The 17,864-nt window shown below is 34.6% G+C and overlaps 1 protein-coding gene across 1 annotated transcript in view; it reads right to left on the reverse strand.

Annotated features, from left to right (window-relative positions):
* The window catches only part of smash (smallish), a 225,571-nt gene extending 214,254 nt beyond the window's left edge, over positions 1 to 11,317 (reverse strand). The window contains exon 1 of the mRNA XM_076128428.1: positions 11,074 to 11,317. The gene's annotated coding sequence lies outside the window, so the exon portion shown is untranslated. The remainder of the gene's footprint in view (positions 1 to 11,073) is intronic.
* Positions 11,318 to 17,864: the final 6,547 nt, after the last annotated feature.

The following is a 17,864-nucleotide window of genomic DNA, read 5'->3' on the forward strand; positions in this document are numbered from 1 at the left end:
CAATTCATCAATTCATAGTACGAATGGGTCCTTCTTTGAAGCGATAACTGCAATTATGATATTTTCAGCCTTCAATAAGTTGAATACCAATCTCATCTCAAAGGCTTTCGCAAAATGTACATTTTGTTTGAAACTCGTGGCAACCCTAACTGCCAAACAATTTCCTGGGACCCAATGGCACAGGACCGTTACACACAAATCAAGTGAACATAAATACGAAATATTCTGAAAGAATAAATAAAATGTTTATGAGAGAGTACGTCGTTAACACAGAAAACTCCTGTTATGACTTAAATGTATTTAAGGTTTATTCCAAAAAAGATTCGTAAAAGTTGGTCACAGGTTTCAATTGCCCAAACAGTGAAACGGATTTTTGATATGGTACCAATCTAATTTATCCTAACCGATACTTTTGACTCTACCACCTATGTATATAAAAATATGGTCACCACGGCCAAAATCGTCAGGAAAATCATTTTTAAATCTAATTTTGAAAACAGTTTACAGCGCCTTGCATATATCGTGATTTGAATAAAATAGAGTGTAGTTACTTCAATGAGCAGCGTTTTTTAATACTCCAAGGCTTTGTTGAATCGGAAAAATTCAAAGGATAATTAAGGATGCGATTTTTTGTAATTTTGCAGACAATACGTTTTGTGTTCTTCAAAAACAGATCTAAGCACTTCTGCATCTCAAAAAAAATTTGGAATATATACAAATCTCGTAATAAAATCCATATAAATCGTCATGAATGAGTGAATCAGACAAATAAACTAAATCGATCCATGACTAAGAGTACCGTATAAGACAATATCGAGAAATTGGCGCAGCTCGATATATAACGACAATGTGGGCGGAACCTTGACACGGGCGAAAGAGGACGATGAAAGGATACTGTTTTTATTCTTATATTGATTGAATTACGATTGCATTTTTAATAACTACTGTAATAAGAATCGATATTTTCCGAGGAACATACATATAAAATCTTTTTGTATGTATGTTTGTAGGTATGCCTGTATGCTTTTTCCCTATGCGGGTAGACAGAAACCAAAAGGATGCTACCAACTGCTTACGCTTTATTGTAAACAAATATGATAGGTACAATATAATCAGGCCGTATCACAAAATTTTGCAAAAGTCTTGATCTAGACTCTTTAACTATCTCCTTTTCTAAATTTCATGGAATTCTATTGGGCAGTTTAACCATAAAAGCTTAGCAAACCTACACACAACAGACAAGCTTATATTTATATTATTAGCATAAATAATAGCTACAATTTTTCCTGTCAAACAAATATAGGTACAGTCAGCATATCAATTTCGCTACAAGTCAATCGGCATATCAAAAGCACGTAATAAAAAAACACATGTATACAAGTGCTTATTTCGTACAAATTTAATAAAAGCCTGTTACTTTTACATTGTTTTATACAATTAATATTCTCTGCTTGTGCCTTCACGGATGACAATAAAATACTTGATGATAACTGAATATAAATTAGTTAGTTCGAAACATGCTTATTATTAGTAAGGGTATGATAAGGTAGAATTTCTTTTTAAATGAATATCTATTGTTTAAAGTTAGACTGATAAAATAATTGTAAGGAATTATTACTTAAATTAATTAACTTGATTTCAGTAATAGTATTAACACATACAAAATCTAAATTTTTCGGAAAAAATATTATGAATTTAGAAAAAATAAGAATTAAAGCTAGAAAAGAGGAAGAACAATTTCAAAAACGTTTATTTTGTGCCGAATCAGAATTACGTGTTAACTTTTGGGATAATATGAGCAACTCCTTTACTCTAACTATTGCGCTACCACTCATTTAATAACTTCTATGAAATCCAGAATATTATAATGAAAGTTATGGCTGTCATAGACTATTTTTATAGGATATGCACGATACAGCAATAAAAAGCAAGTAGGTAATTGCACATCAAATCAGATTTTATATCAACGACAATAAGTAGCACTTTCCTACGAACTATCACAGGTTAACCGACATACATCCATAAGCGATTTATCTCGCTGCCATAGACATCTAGACTGATAATCTAGACGTGCTAAAAATATCATTTAAGTACAGAGAAAGCCGCATATTGTATGCAAAATTAGTTTCATATGCACCGCAGATTAATTTGTATACTAAGTAGTTTAAAAACACAAGTAAAGTTGAATCTTATGGCTATGTTGTAAGGTTGGAATTTGAATGCAAGTGTTACCAACCCCTTTCTCTCAAAGAAAAAGTAAGTACATTTGAAAAGATTGGCCCAAATATTTGGACAGGTTTGGTCATGTGATAATCTGTGGGTAATTGAAGCGATTTTACTGGTATTAAGGACAAAATGTTGGCGTATTGGCGTATTGGTTCTTATCTGTATGTTATCAGACGATTAAGTGCATATTTCCATTTAGAAATTCAATTATTTTGTTATTTATTTGGCGACAAATTATTTTTTAAGTGAAGTGTTGGCTCTGTACAGTTTAAATGAAAGTATTGAACCAATTTGTTTGTAAGTTATGATAGCGTAATGCATAAGTGGTTCTCTTGTTGATTTCCCACGCTGTACAAATTATGGTTATTGCTAGCGAATTATAAAAATATCTATCAATTCATCTCCTTGGTCCACTGTTGCCCACTTTAGAGAGTCTATGCCTCATTACGCCATTTTTTAACGATCCTGCGCTTGTTTCATCTATTGCAGTTCTACACATTTCACGATGTTGTCCGATCATTATAAATACATAGTTTTGATTATTCAAAGCTATCAATGGTTTACCGCAGAATATGTTATAAACTATAGTAAAAAAAACTATGATTTATTTTTCCCTAAATTAATTTTTATTAATCCCTAAAATGCTGCCAGACACTAAAAACGCATTTTTTTAACAATTAATTCAAGATTTCAAGGTCAAACGGTCAACAATCAAGGGCAATTTTCCAAAAGTATTTTATCATCAATCCGGGAACTACTAACCTACATACATAAATCACCAACCATACAATTAGGTGAAAACAAAGACTTTATTTATTGTCATATTGATGGGCAATCTACCGGCAATACATGGGCAATACACCGGCAATACACGGGCAATATATCTGCTAGAGATATGGTTGTAACTTATAATTAAAAGAATTAGCATTTAATCGATGTTGTTGTTGGAGAAACCAAGGAAATGGCTTTATATGATAAATGGTAGTGTAGTGTGGTAAGGGTACTGATTTTCTTGGATAAAATTATGTTGTAGTGAATGGGTACATAGTAATTCCCACGATATCATTATCAGTACCCTTTCTCTTAGAATAATTTTAAGGAATATGTTGCAGTCAAAACTCTTATCCACTGAAAAGTACTATTGACTAGCAAAATCAGTCAAAAGTAGAGTAGGTCAGGTTAGAAGGCTTCGTGGTTTTTTAAACCATCTAGTAGGAGAACATGATGTAATATCAAAAGAGACGAAAATTTAATTAAGGGGGTTGTAAGATGTCAGCGGAACCCCGCTTCAAAAGTATTATTGACTAAAGCATGTATTATAGTCAAAGGTTTAGACTGCAGACATACCGCAATATCATATTTAGGCTCAAGGCGGCGAAAAGGGAGACAGACCCATAATAAAATAATATTATTTGAAAAAATACTTTCTATCAAAACTCAAGTACAGACGGATGCAAAACTTTAAACTATTGAAGTTGACTGTACCATAATAAAAGCAAACAAACCCGCATCTAACTGACAGGAATGTCAATACACAAGGTCAGGCAGAGCCGCGGGAAAAAACATGTCGCAGAAACCAGATCGACATGTCAGAACAATGTATATTTTGACTTGCTAATACGTACGTGAAGTTTTAATGCAAGTGATCATTAGGAATGCAGATGATGACAATAGATTTTGTTTTTTATCTCTTTTCTTTAGAGACGCTGGACAAGGATAGAGTGATGTGGGAAAGTCAATTTGGTGATGACTTTATTGAAGTAATTTTAAATTAAAGGCCCAATAGTAGTTTGGCCTGCCCAGATTTTGGGGTCTGGGGTTAGATTTTGAGTCGGATATGCTATTAACTATTGGTATTTCCTAATTTAGGTATATTACATAACTATCTAGAATGTTTACAATAGTAAGCCGGAGTATGAAAACGTGCCCAACAGCCTGGCTAATTTCTACATGAGACCAACATTGGCAATGGCAAAACGAAGGTGAATTTCATACACCTCTGCCTGAATTAAATGTATGAATCAATCAGCTAAATTTAGATCAGACAAGCTTGTAACAAACTGGGGTAAAAGTCTAAGTTATTTATTTACGAAACTACTAAACGGATATTGATGAAATTTAGTATCTACACAGTTTATAACCTGAATTAGCACATAGGATCCTTCCGGTCTTTTTATCTAGTTAAATCTTTCCACGCGAGCGAGCAGATATGTAACACGTATTTTCAAATTATAACACGCACATAATTGCGCACACCAGTCGGTAAACGATCTGCAGGTTAAGCAATTTTCGCGCGGAAATACTGTAGATGGGTAGCCATTGTGGTACGTAAGCTGATCGTCTTCGTACTTTATAGAGCACGTAAAGCCAGTTCCAGTAGTTATTAATTAGGAAAGACGTCACGTCATGTCAAAAAAAGGTCTTTGGCCAGCTTGAACAACTTTGACACGAGGTGAATCATTAACCATACGATTAAATAGTTTTCAAATTATAGCCGGCAGTTATACGAATGCAATGATAATCTTGATATTTGATATAATAAATGCGAAAGTATCAAGCCTTAAGTCAGTTACGCTTTCTCGTCTAGAACATAGAAGCAATCTTAATTATATTCTAAATATAAATATAAATTACTAGCATTTTTAAGTTAGGTGTTGTACATACATACATAATATCACGCCTTTTTCATAAAGATGTAGGCAGAGACCAAAAAACGCCACTTGGTATGATCCTTACAAACTTCCCTTGCCTCATTAACATCCATATTTTTTCTTGTATAAGCGATGTGCATCGTTAAAAGTAATTTATAAACGTGATGATTTATAAATTGTATTGAATAGTTAGTAAAATATTCTAGTAAGTTCGTGTATATTTTATAATAAATGCGAATATCTATGAGTGTCGGTTACGCTTTCATAGCTAATGTACTGAAAACATTTGAGTGTTTAGCAGTGAGAAAAACTAAATCATATATCTAAGTCAATTTTTTATCTGACAACAACAGCCGCGCGGATCGATCTCTAGGTTAAGCTACTCTTGCCGAGGTTGTTGTGTGCATGGGTGACCATCTAATACATATCGAGTACCTCCCTGTTACAGAAGGCACGTTAAATTGTCGGTCCCGGCTGTCAATTTCAAAGATCTTTGATGTTAACAGTAGTCGGAACCTTGAAAGTCTAACAACCAGTCTTACTGAAGGGTGTCGTGTTATAACCCAGGTAATTGGTATTCAGCTGCAACCGGTGAGGCTGGAAGCCGACTCCAACATTGTTTTGGAAGAAATAGGCTGATATACACTTTTTACCCCTGGAATTGTTTAAGTAGTCAGTAGCTAGGTAAGTAATTTCATGCAAAACAACAGGACAGCAAGTCTTACTTGTCATATATAATTATAGTTTCTATTCACCTTGAAGCCACTGGTTCACTTAGCATTATTAGTACAATGTACTTTCAATTCTCTATGATATCCGGAACATGTTTTATTATTACTTAGATTTGTTTTTTTGTTTACTGATTGTTTTAATTGCTCTGTCTCTAATCCTTTAGGCTTAGGCTGTCTAAGCCGTGTTTTTTTGTGTAAGGGAATGTGTTATGACGGTGCCCTGAGGTCACGTATTTGTATACTTTGTCACTATCCCTAAAAAAATAACCTACCTACATATACTATACATATATAAAGTCAGAGATCGCTTTCGTTTTCGTATATAGGTACTCGATGAAGATGGAAAATGTTTGTGTGTTTGTTTGCGCTAATCTGTAAACGGATCTGCAAGCCGGAAGAAGTCAAGAATCCATTTAATCATGAATTGAATGACGATCTCAAAGGAAGGGTGTGTGTTATCAACATAATGATATTCTAGATAATGCTCGTATATGCAGTACAAATATTTGAAAATAATATTTCCATATTGAGCCGTAACTTTCCCTTTTAATAATATAACGATCGAAAATGATTTCAATATAGAATATTATAAAAGTTAGCGTATCAACATGAAACCTGAGACCTTAAAAAAAATTAACTAATTTGCAAACAAATTGGAAGTCATCAGTAATTAAAATATAGACCGGTAGTTACATAACAATTTATCATATAATATTTAAAGACAAGGAAATATAATAACTTTGTGATTTTATTACATTGTCAGCCATTTGCATTATTAATTAACTAGTTAACGAATCAATTAACAATTAAGATCACGTGAGCTTTCGTCGAGAGATGGCAACATTGTATTAACTACTTGCTAATTTTAACTATATATAGATGTTCTTCGCTACATCTGTCTGTCTGTTCGTAATCAATTTAACAACCCATACAGTTTTCATACTGGCGAACTGATTAGTAGAGACCCTTTTATACAATGTTCGCGGCTGTAGGAGGTGTACAAAATTCAGCAATTAGAAATTGAGTGACCCACAGGCTTATTAAATTGACGTTGATTCGTTTCATGAAATTTTGTAAATACACAGAATTGTTGTATCTAAATAAATCGTGCACTACGTGGCGGACTATATTAGACAGCTTGCGTTAATTGTTTTGATTCAAAATCTGGTCCTTTCTTCTGGGTCTCACAAAATAGGGGATGAGATATCACTGATGAGATGAGGAATCGAATTTCAGAGATGTCTTTACCAATCGTTACATGTTGGAACACTAAAAATGGACCCTGGATACGTAAAATCATTTACAATATATAAATAATTATCCGAAACGATCAATAAATATTTAGCCGGAGAAAGGAAACCTTGAATGATTGCTAATATTAAATCACTGGATGTTTCTGACAGCTGATCCATTAGTATCACGGCCGTGAAGATATCGGAAGCGAGAAAGGATATGAAAGATATAGATTACATTGATAAATCAGAATTACACGGAATATTTAGTGTTTTATTTAGATCATGTAAAGCAGTGGGTTTTACGTCTGACCTTTGGTTCGAACGCCTTGGTACACTACCGGCGAATTCCCTCCCGGGTTTGAAAAACTGTTGTCATATCTCAAAATTTTACTACTTAAATAATTCTGCACCCTTAATTTCTAGGGAAATCTATGATTCATTTATTGTAGGACCACTTTTATTAAATAGAGGTAGGAATGGAGTCTTTTTCAAAAGATCTTGCGAGTTTTAATAAGAATTTTAAAATCACGAGAAAATAGTTCAGGAGCTGATTCAACAGTCTGTAAATCCATATAACAATAGTACATAGCAACGATAGGACAGTTTGTTCTGGGCCTGGATGTAATAAAACCCTATCAAAATGACCCAATGGCTATAAATTGACCATTAAATAATATGTTTTACGTCAATCAGTCACAAAAATCTTGATTTAGTTAGGTTCTTTTTTAAGTAAGAATCCCCTCGTAATACAGTAGTTACTACAACCAAAAGTAAAACCAATACCAAACGCATTAGTTTAAATCCGAAGCTTCGCTAAGGTGTAAACAAGTGCAGTTGGTCTCAAAATAAACACACGTAAACATGCCTGACAGTTACATGGCGAACCAAAATAAACGCAGCACATGGTCGGTTTAGTGGCGCCTTTGATACTCTACCTATACACCTATTACTGCTTCCTTGTTTTACTATAGAAGTGATAGAAATTCATGGTAAGTCTGCATTCGAAACTATACTTTTGGGTGTACATTTGCTTTTGTTAATGCCGATTTGTGAGAATATTGATAGCTTTATCATCCATATTTTAGGAATTGCGTTTATACCGCTCAAAATATTGAAGTTAGACAGAAATATACTTGAGTATCTTGCCAGATATTCTTGAATTTCTACCCTTCTCGAACTGTAGTTAAAATCAAAGTTCTTGAGCCTTACGTTGATATTTTATTGACAGAATTTCTTAAAGAAAGAACCTAAATGTTTTTTTTTACTTGGTACCTGTTTGAAGTTCTGCCTAAACTCAGCATTTTTCCACTCAATCTGTCATCATGAAATTCGTAAAACTATCGATACAGTAACCAGGTGGAAGCTGGCTCATCTTCCAATATAACTCTATAGTCATCCCGCGGATGTGACGGCTACTCTATTCATAGACTAAACGGTAACTAAACATCCGTACACCGGCTACTAACGATAGTTTCAACGTAAATTCTTAGATATCCACTATTTATACTATGTATGTGTAGTTTCAGTATAAAACATGTTTTTAAAGGCATTTAATAAAGGTATTTTTAAGCTTTTGCAAAGACGTAAAAAGAGTTTTTATAAAATTTTTGTTACGTTAAGGTAAAAAGGTAAGTCAATACAAGGATTTGGATATACATATATGTATGGTTCATCGTGTTCAAAATAGTGTCCAAGCCGCATTTCTTATCAGTCTGATAACTTTACTAACGAAAATAATTTGGAGATCTTCAAACACTTGATTTGTTTGATGAGGGATTATCCATTCGACCTTTAGTAAACTATACTGGCAAGATTTGAAAATTTGATGAAAGTAAATTGCCTATGTTACTTAGGTGCGATTTGTACACAAAAAGAGAAATTACCAAGCCACACTTAAAAATAAAATTTACAGAGTTATGCGAAAAATTGCCGGAAACCGTCTACAAATGTTATTTGAATCACATATTACATAATAAAAGGCGAAACTTAATATTAATAAGCGATTTAGATCCTAAAATGGTAGCACAAATTAACATTTCAAATGATTGCAAATGGCTGCCGCTAATTTGGCGGGATATCTAACTTTATGTCAAGGTAACTTTATAGCGTAAGTAGCATTGCAAGAATTTCGTTGAAAAAAAGAATTCTATTGGCTTCCAACTGCGATTTGTCGATTTCATTTCGTTCAGAAACGTATATTTTTTACGAAATCGTATAGGTAGGTATTCTAGAGTGTACAGCTGAAATAAAAAATATTACGTTTTGACATTCTACACGAACGTTTCTTACATAAATACGTAACTTTTATAGTGATTATGTTATCGAAAAAACGAAAGCTTGTTTCAAATTGAGTTACAAATTGGATTCTGTTTTCGACATTTTGAAATATGATGCCTAGCTTAGACTTAAATTTGAAGCCTAAATCTAGACCAAACCTAGACTAAAGCTAGACCCAAGGCTAACCTCGCCTTCAAATCGAGACCCTTGCCCAGCAGTGGGACAATAAGGGTTCAAAAGATATCTAGATATGCTTTGAATGATATAAATGATTGAATTTAGTTTGTTCGAAGTAAAGAGTAGAAGCAGCCACTAATGAAGTTCTTTGACCTTAAAGCGATACGGATATTATAAATAGCTACCTGATTTATTTTGCTCTCATCTTCCTTGTGATAAACGTTGGTTCCAGGCATAACTATCTAGCTAAATAGTAGTAGCAAGGCGCCCGCCGCCCATAGCCAGTTGCTCTCACCGGTCGGTAAACGATCTATGGGTTAAGTAAACCATGGCGCGGTCATTCGTTAGATGGGTGACCGCATAGTAGTTGGTATTTGAAAAATCGTCTCTGTGCTTCGGAGGGCACGTAAAAAGTCGGTCCCGGTTGTTGTTAATTAAGATAATAGTCGTTAAGACACGTCAAAGGCCTTCGGGCAGCTTGAACAACTTTGACACTAGGCTGACCACTAACCATACGATAAGAAAGAAAGAAAGCTAAATAGTAAAGTCTGCTGTCTGCAAACAGTTTATATTTTTATAGGTTATGTTTTCTTAGGTCATTGAACTCTGAAAGCCAGCTGGATATTGTAAAAGTACTCGTTCAACAATTTTGATACAAATAAATCGATTACTCTTACTTTTAAGATTCGTTTCTAGATTAGTGTTTGATCTTCGGAAAGTTAATCTAAGCTTTATTTCTACCTAACTACTCGTAATTTATTTATTTATAATAAAGACTCACGTCCATCATTATATGTAAGACCCAATGCGACAGACCCCCGGTTTCTGGGTACATTTAGCGGTAGTTTATCTATTCAATAGCGTTTTTCATATGAGTTGAATAGATAAACTACCGCTAAATGTACCTGCCTACCTAAAAAACCGGGGGAGAGTGATACAAACTTATGCAAGGAAATTGGTGTGCCAGAAGTTCTAAGACGATTTTGTTTACCTTTTGTTTGTAAGAGATCATGCTTCATAATACTTTCGATCTTATACGATACGACACGACTTTATTATCGTATCGGAAGGTGTGTCTTACAACTTTCAAATAACATCTGATTTTAAACGATTGCCTTTTGAAATAACTACCATAGGGTTGTCTATAGCCATCCTGTTTAAGCCAACTGTGTGTCAAATCATGCGACATAGGATGCGAATATCGATTCTATGAGATAATCCATAGACCATGCTTCGTTCTTTCATAGCTCCCTGCAGTGGAATGCAATGCAACAACTATTGTTGAATCTGCACAATACAATGATATGTCTATTGTATCGCTTCTTTTATTCTCATCTCTGAATGTTGATACTTTCATTCCGAGTTATCCAGCATCTAAACGTAGCTAGTTATCGTAATAATGTTTTTTCTCTCGTATCTTGCAGTCCTATAATTTTTTACCTGCCGGCAAACAGTAGCCGGTCCTAACTTCACCCACAAAATAGAGGACAAAAACCTCCAAATGTGTATAATTAGCGAAAAAACCGATGCCTTTGACCACTAAAATGCAAATCGGAAACCGACCGGTTCGAGAACGCAATGTTTTTTTCAGCTAATCTCTCTAACAGCCGTCGTCTAAATTCGGTCAGGTAATAGATTGGAATACGACCTACTTTGAGTTCTCTGATACAGATTATACAATAGGCCAGAGATATTTTTTCCGCGAATGCCTGTTTCTAAGCGACATGCCATGGCAAAGCATGGAAAGTACAGTTAAAATAACTTTAAAATACTCACGCAGTTGAGGACAGCACTGGGAGATGCTTAGATAGATTACGTTTTTTGAACGTTTCACACTGTTTATGACACACAGATAGTACAGTCCACTGTTAAAGGGCACAAAACAGTTTTTGTAAAGAAGGATACTTTGTTATTTGTGTTAATTCACAGCTGAGTTCTATATGCGGTTCACGGTTTGGGTCGGCGAGGGGCGACGCGGTCCTTACGTGCGTGGAAACGACGCGACGCGGCGCGGCGGACTGACTGCGAGCGAAACGAAACGTCATCAGCGCGCGATCTCCCACTCTCCCGTGCGTTCGGAATTGTTGTGAGATGTTTTCTTTTTTATTTATGTTTAGGAATACCTTTACAAACCCTAGGCCTCGTAGATAATTGAGTTGATTATAATAAGCGATCGTAAACAATATTAATGTGATCATCGGAAGTACACAATCGTAATAACACGCAGGTGTTAATTTTATTAAATGGAGATGTTCCTTCCTAACAGGTGGGTAGGTAGGTACCTACCTAGGTAGGTTGTAAATATTTTTATGTTTTGAAGTAGGTATTGTAGGTAGAGAGATATAATACTTGTCTATTTGATGAAATTAACTATGTGACTTGTGCTGCATTTTTTGCGTATTGATTCGTATTAGGGCATTTCTATTCGGTAACAGCATTCAGTGTTTTCCCATTAACTCGTCAGTAACTTTTTAATAGGAGCCTATGAAAAGTGGAATCTACACCCCGAATTTCCGAGATTATCTACGCTTCAGAAGTCAAAGAAATTACCTATCAAGGTAGGTAGGTACCTACCTAGATCTTTTGAATAATTTCATTTAATCTACCGATGTGCTACAAAAATTCAAATAGGTAGGTAGGTACCTACCTACCTACATAGAATATGGATTAGGTATTAACAATATTCGTGATCATTTTCACACTTTCAAAACAATAATTAAAACTTAAGTAGGTACCTAATTTATAAAAAAAAAAACAGAAGTTAAGTATTTTCGAGTGCACCGATAGCACCACTTTCATAACAATTTCTCTAAAACTACCAACACCATCTAGCGGTAAACGCTCGAACTATCAAAGGTACGCGCATTTTACCTTCAACTAGGTTTGCCATCTACATGATTTCGATGTTATTATAATAATATGGCTGTGTAAAATATGTAAATACGTGGTCCACCTTGTACAGCGAATGTAAGCCTACGCTTTTATAAATATTGTACACTATTCTGGATGATTAAACAATATTTGTTGCCAAAAATAGAAGTGGCGCAGTGGCTTAGGTCGCCACGCTGCAACCACTGCGTCGGGAGGTCGTGGGTTCGATTCCCACACGGGACAATTATTTGTGCGATCTACAAATAATTGTTTCGGGTCTGGTTGACTTCAATAACAATTCAAATGCCTTAATAAAACTTAACTAAAATTAGCTTATAGGTAAAAAAATATATTGATCAAGGATAGGAAAAACTTATAGTAAACTTTTACAAAAATATGAAGACTTATACAAAAAAGCTTTAAATACGCCAAAATTGTGTGAGTATTTATTTGTATAATTTTGGGATCCAAAACCGAGTAGGAAAATCGTACCTATTAACAAATTATAACCTAACATTTTTACGAACTTTTGATGTTAAATCATTTTTGTTTTCTTCTATGGTATAGGTAAGTTCATCAACAAATAGATAATTAAATATTATTTAAGTGCGATATCAGAATAAGTATTGCCAACCAGATTGACGTAGAATAATTTGTCTCAGCGATAGATCTGGGTTGTATATTTAATGTTATGTAAGCTAAGTACATAAGTGGATTATGTCATTTTCTAACTATTCATTGACTGGTTTTAGGTGTAATAGGTACCATTTTATTAGACTAGATTCTTTAGGGCTCATGGTCATTGTGACCTGTTATTACTATCAGTCAGCACTTACCTATAAGAACAGTCTTGAGCAAAAATATGTGTGCATAGTCACATTTTTAATCATATCTACTTTTTTATATGAATACTAGCTGACCCGGCAAACCTCGTTTTGCCATATGGGTATATGGGTAATAGATGTTGGCCGATTCTCAGACCTGCTCAATATGCTCACAATTTTTTTCAGGAGAATCGGCCAAGCCGTTTTTGAGATGTGCGGTAACTAACATTGTGACTTGTAAAATTTAATTATTGCCTTCATTGATGATTTACTTTGATGCCTTTGTCTTTTCCTTATATAAACCAAAACTACTAAACGATTTTAATGCGGTTTACACCAATGCAATGGATAGAATGATTCCTGAGGAAAGCTTTAGCGTGTGATTTGTTAAGGTTAACCCACTGTAACACCAGGTAATCCAGAGTTGACCGCTAGTATTAAAAAAAACACCATTTCTGACCAAACCATTGACATTCCGGCATCTCGATCACACGGAAGCGTGGTATATAAAGCGCATTTACGACATAATATTAAAATCACATCAATATGATTTATGTGGCTGTTTACGAGGATAGGGAACCGTTTACGAGTAGCCTAGATTGAGTATAGTGCTAACTATGATTGAAAGGTCTTACATCCTGAGATACTTTAAAAGGGTGATAGTTATCTTAATATAAAAAAACTAGCTGAAGAGAGAATGAGTCATAATTTTCCCCGTTTTTGAAATTTTTCTTACTGGTACTCTGCTCTTATTCATCGCAGCGTAATGTTATAGTTTTATATAGCGTATAGAATCCTCAATAAATAGGCAACACTAAAATATTTCTTCAATTCTCACCAGTGCAGTGATTCGAACTCAAGACCGTCTCAACCAATTCGACTTATTGTGTTTATAAAATGGTCTTGAAGGGACGGGAAAGGGTTTTAGGAAAAAAAAACAAAAATGAAATGCAAAGAAAATTAGCGAGTAAATACTTACTTATATAAATACTTACTTAAAAAGATACTGTAACAACCAGACTCAGAACAAATAATCGTGCTATTCACACAAAGATTTGTCATCATTTGTCCCGGGTGGGATTCGAACCCACCACGCAAGGCCCTACGGTTATTGCGGCGGGGTGACAATGTTAACCACTGCGCCAAATGTGCAGTTAAAACAATGTTCTCGCTGTACATTACTTATTTCAAAATTCAAAAATATATAACAAAATAGAAAAGTAGTGAACATTGTTTAGTAGCTTTCAAACAGTTGTCAATTGATATAACGTAGTAATCATATGCTAGTAAAAAGCGTAATTGATTCAAATTATCATATTAAATGTATATTTATTTAATCACAGTCCCATCTCGATCATTATCTCAATTTAGATAGACATTCATGACGGTTCGCATGCGGTCGTCGCAACGGTAAAGTTACGATGTACACAGTTAATATGGCGTCTTTGGCGGAAATCTGGCTGTGACGTCATTTCCTCAGTTTTATACGTAATTATGATTCGCTTATGGTATGTGTTTTCCATTGGTGACGAGATATTTAAAGCAAGTCTTAAGACAACTGGTATTAATACTCACAGCCAGTTGCCGTCACCGGTCGGTAAGCAATCTGTTGGTTAAGCAGGGTTCGTTTATCGACCGGTGAGTGCAGTTATTCTATAGATGGGTGACCGCATAGTGGTATTTGAACTGGGCGCCTCCGTGTTTCAGAGGACACGTTAAAATTCGGTCCAGATGGGTTCAATTCGAACAGGAAAAAATAAGTCCCCAACGACTTTAAGTATATTTTTTGTGTAAATTACAGTAAAATATACGCATAAACAGCATCCGCAATATTTTCGAAATAAGTACTCATTGAATCATAAACATAATTTTCACAATTTCCAATTTAATCATCAACTTAACTTAGTTAGCTAAACTACCAACATCGATAAATAGACTAATCTATCGTCAAACCATTGGAAAACCGCACAGAATGTACACAACTACATCAGATCAAGATACCACCCAGTTTAAACATTACTATTTACTTTATTTCGCGTCCTATCACTGAAGCTATTAACGCTATACTTATGGGATTCATCGATTAACTTGATATGCTTAAGGGATGAGCATTTCCGCTGTAAAGAGTACTATAGTCCGACTACTTAGTATAGAGCCTTGTGATGCACTATTAGTCTAGGGTATAGATAATAATAAGGTACCCGCGGGTATTAAGGCCTAGCTAAGGGAGATTTGTAATAAAATGAAGAATATCCAATATAATCAACCAGTTTTTATAATAATCAGTCATGTACTTATATTACTACCGAGTTTAAACAAAAAATAGCTTCTAAAGCTTAAAACTAAAACATTATAACACTTTTAAAAAAACGCTGTCTTTAGGCCTTATTATAATAGGGTAGGGTAAAAAGGCCTATACTATAAACTATTCAAAAATCAACTTAAAATAAATAAATTAGTATTCTTGACATCAATAATCATTAACATAAGGCAATAGAAAGCATAGTAGTCTTAATAAATTAAATAAATTGTCCTTATTCGCATCCATCAGGACATTGAAAATCATCAGTATATTCTGCAGTCAAACCGACACATTCTTCGTGGTACCACTTGAAGCATCGCGAACATTGCCTCATTGCATCATCCATTCTATCTTCTTTGCAGGCATGACCGTACCGATAATTTTTTTTTTGTGATTTATTTTTGTCAGATCGCCTTCTGACCACAATGCTCGTTTGGGAGGCATCGTGACTGTAAGCACTGAAAACAATAATGAATAAATTGAAAATATAAACTACGTATATACTACCCACTAACAAACATTTTAAAAACACGCTGCTACTTATATAGCAGTTAAAAAAATAGGAGTACAATAAGGCCTATTGTAAAATTTTATAGGCCTTAATATCCGCCAACCACCTATTTACAGAAAAGAATAATAATATAATTTTTATAACTACAAGTCTCTTAAAACGGTAATCTAAGGACAAGCATACGTTAATTAATAAGCGGACAGTCAATACAGGTTTGTAAATATGATATTTTCTAAACAACTTACGTTTTACTGGAGTCAATTTTTATAATTCGTGCTGCTGAACCGCACTTCTGAATGATTTCGACGATATTTGCGGGGGGAGAAGTGCAAGAGTGTGTCCGCCACTTTGCAGCGACTCGTATACGCTCTGAGCTTGTGTGACTGTAATCTTGATCGTCTACTACTGTATTTCGTACGTTTTTTGTTATTTAGGCCTTATTACCCGACAGGCCTTAATACCCGCAGGTACCTTATACTGAATTATCTAATCTATATTATATTACATTTGGGATGTTTAATAAATTTATAAAAGTAAATAACGTAAGTAAATATAAAATATTAGAGTTTGTTTGTTTGATTGGTTGAACGTGCTTATTTCAGGAACTAAGGCTATTGGCTATTTAACATCACGCTTTGACCAATAGGAGCAGAGTACCAACAGGCCACCGTTTGACCTTCAAAATTTTTAGGGATTGGAAAATTCAGTAGTTTTGACCCGAAAGGGTACCAATATGCATACTTACCTCAGAAACTTTCGCATTGATAATATTAGTAGAATAATATTATACACCTGACTTTTATAAACGAGACTCTAACAACTCTGTCAGTACCTTTAATTATACAGGTGTGACATTATAAAAAATATATCTCTCACCTCCCATCCGCTCCGGCGAGTTTTACTGGTAATCGAACCCACTACATTACGAAACTATCTAGGCATGTGTCAATTAAAACCTAAGGTAATAGCGACAAATTCCGATGGACACATAGTCGCGCAAGTATTTAAATATGCATATATTAACGCCTTTAAGTTACAAGTGGTTAACAGCTAGGTCATACTACATATGCAGTTGCGCAGACATGAAAAATTCCTATGTCGACTAGTGACAATTACACTATTATTTTATTTTTTTTGTTAGCCCTTTATGTGTCCCACTGCAGGGCAAAGGCCTCCCCTCTTTCCTTCCAAACCTGTCTGCCCTGTACCATGCTCCGCCACGGTGAACCACCCGCAAATGCCGCTAAAATTAAGTTGTTAAAATAGATCTAAGGGACAATTTTCTATCACTATTGGATATCGATAAGCGTGTAGATGTATGTATAGTCGCAAGTACTGTGCGTAAGAATTTACCTACAGTAAATATGTCTTAAAATATGTAGGATAGCGAATTTTTGTATTACAATTTATATATTTTTCACTAGTTATTATTTTATACATGCATAAATTCACGCATGTTTGTATGATAAGCACGAGTGTTTGTTCCGAGCCTGGTTGTCAATTTATCTATTTAAGTATGCATTTAGAAGTATATAAGTATGTTTACCTATCAGTTATTTGGTGACCATAGTTTAGGCTCTGCTTAGTTTGGAATCAAATGACCGTGTGTGAGTTGTCCAATAATTTTATTTAATTAACAGAGGCCAAAGAACTCCACTTGGTATGATCCTTACAAACTAGCTTATTATTCATAATCAATATTATGTACATACAATTTATAAGATGATTGCAAGTTCAAGCCTTTTAAAAAACATTTTCAACAAATGATAATCGAACCCGAATCTTATCTGAATCTATTAATTTCCTTTTAATTTCAACCTTGCTTCCTGCATCCTTCAATCAAATTAGTCCACCTGCACTTACGGCGCGCGTGCGTTACAAGTGAACGGACGACAGTGACCTTGTGACGTCACTAAGTCTGATCTAGACTAGGTCTTATAATACCTACATACCTACATATAAATAAATATAAATAAATTGGACAACTCACACACGGTCGTCTGATTCCAAACTAAGCAGAGCTTGTACTATGGTAACCAAACAACTGATAAACATACTT

Source organism: Anticarsia gemmatalis, chromosome 21, assembly GCF_050436995.1.
Source record: "Anticarsia gemmatalis isolate Benzon Research Colony breed Stoneville strain chromosome 21, ilAntGemm2 primary, whole genome shotgun sequence".
Taxonomy (NCBI): Eukaryota; Metazoa; Arthropoda; class Insecta; order Lepidoptera; family Erebidae; genus Anticarsia; species Anticarsia gemmatalis.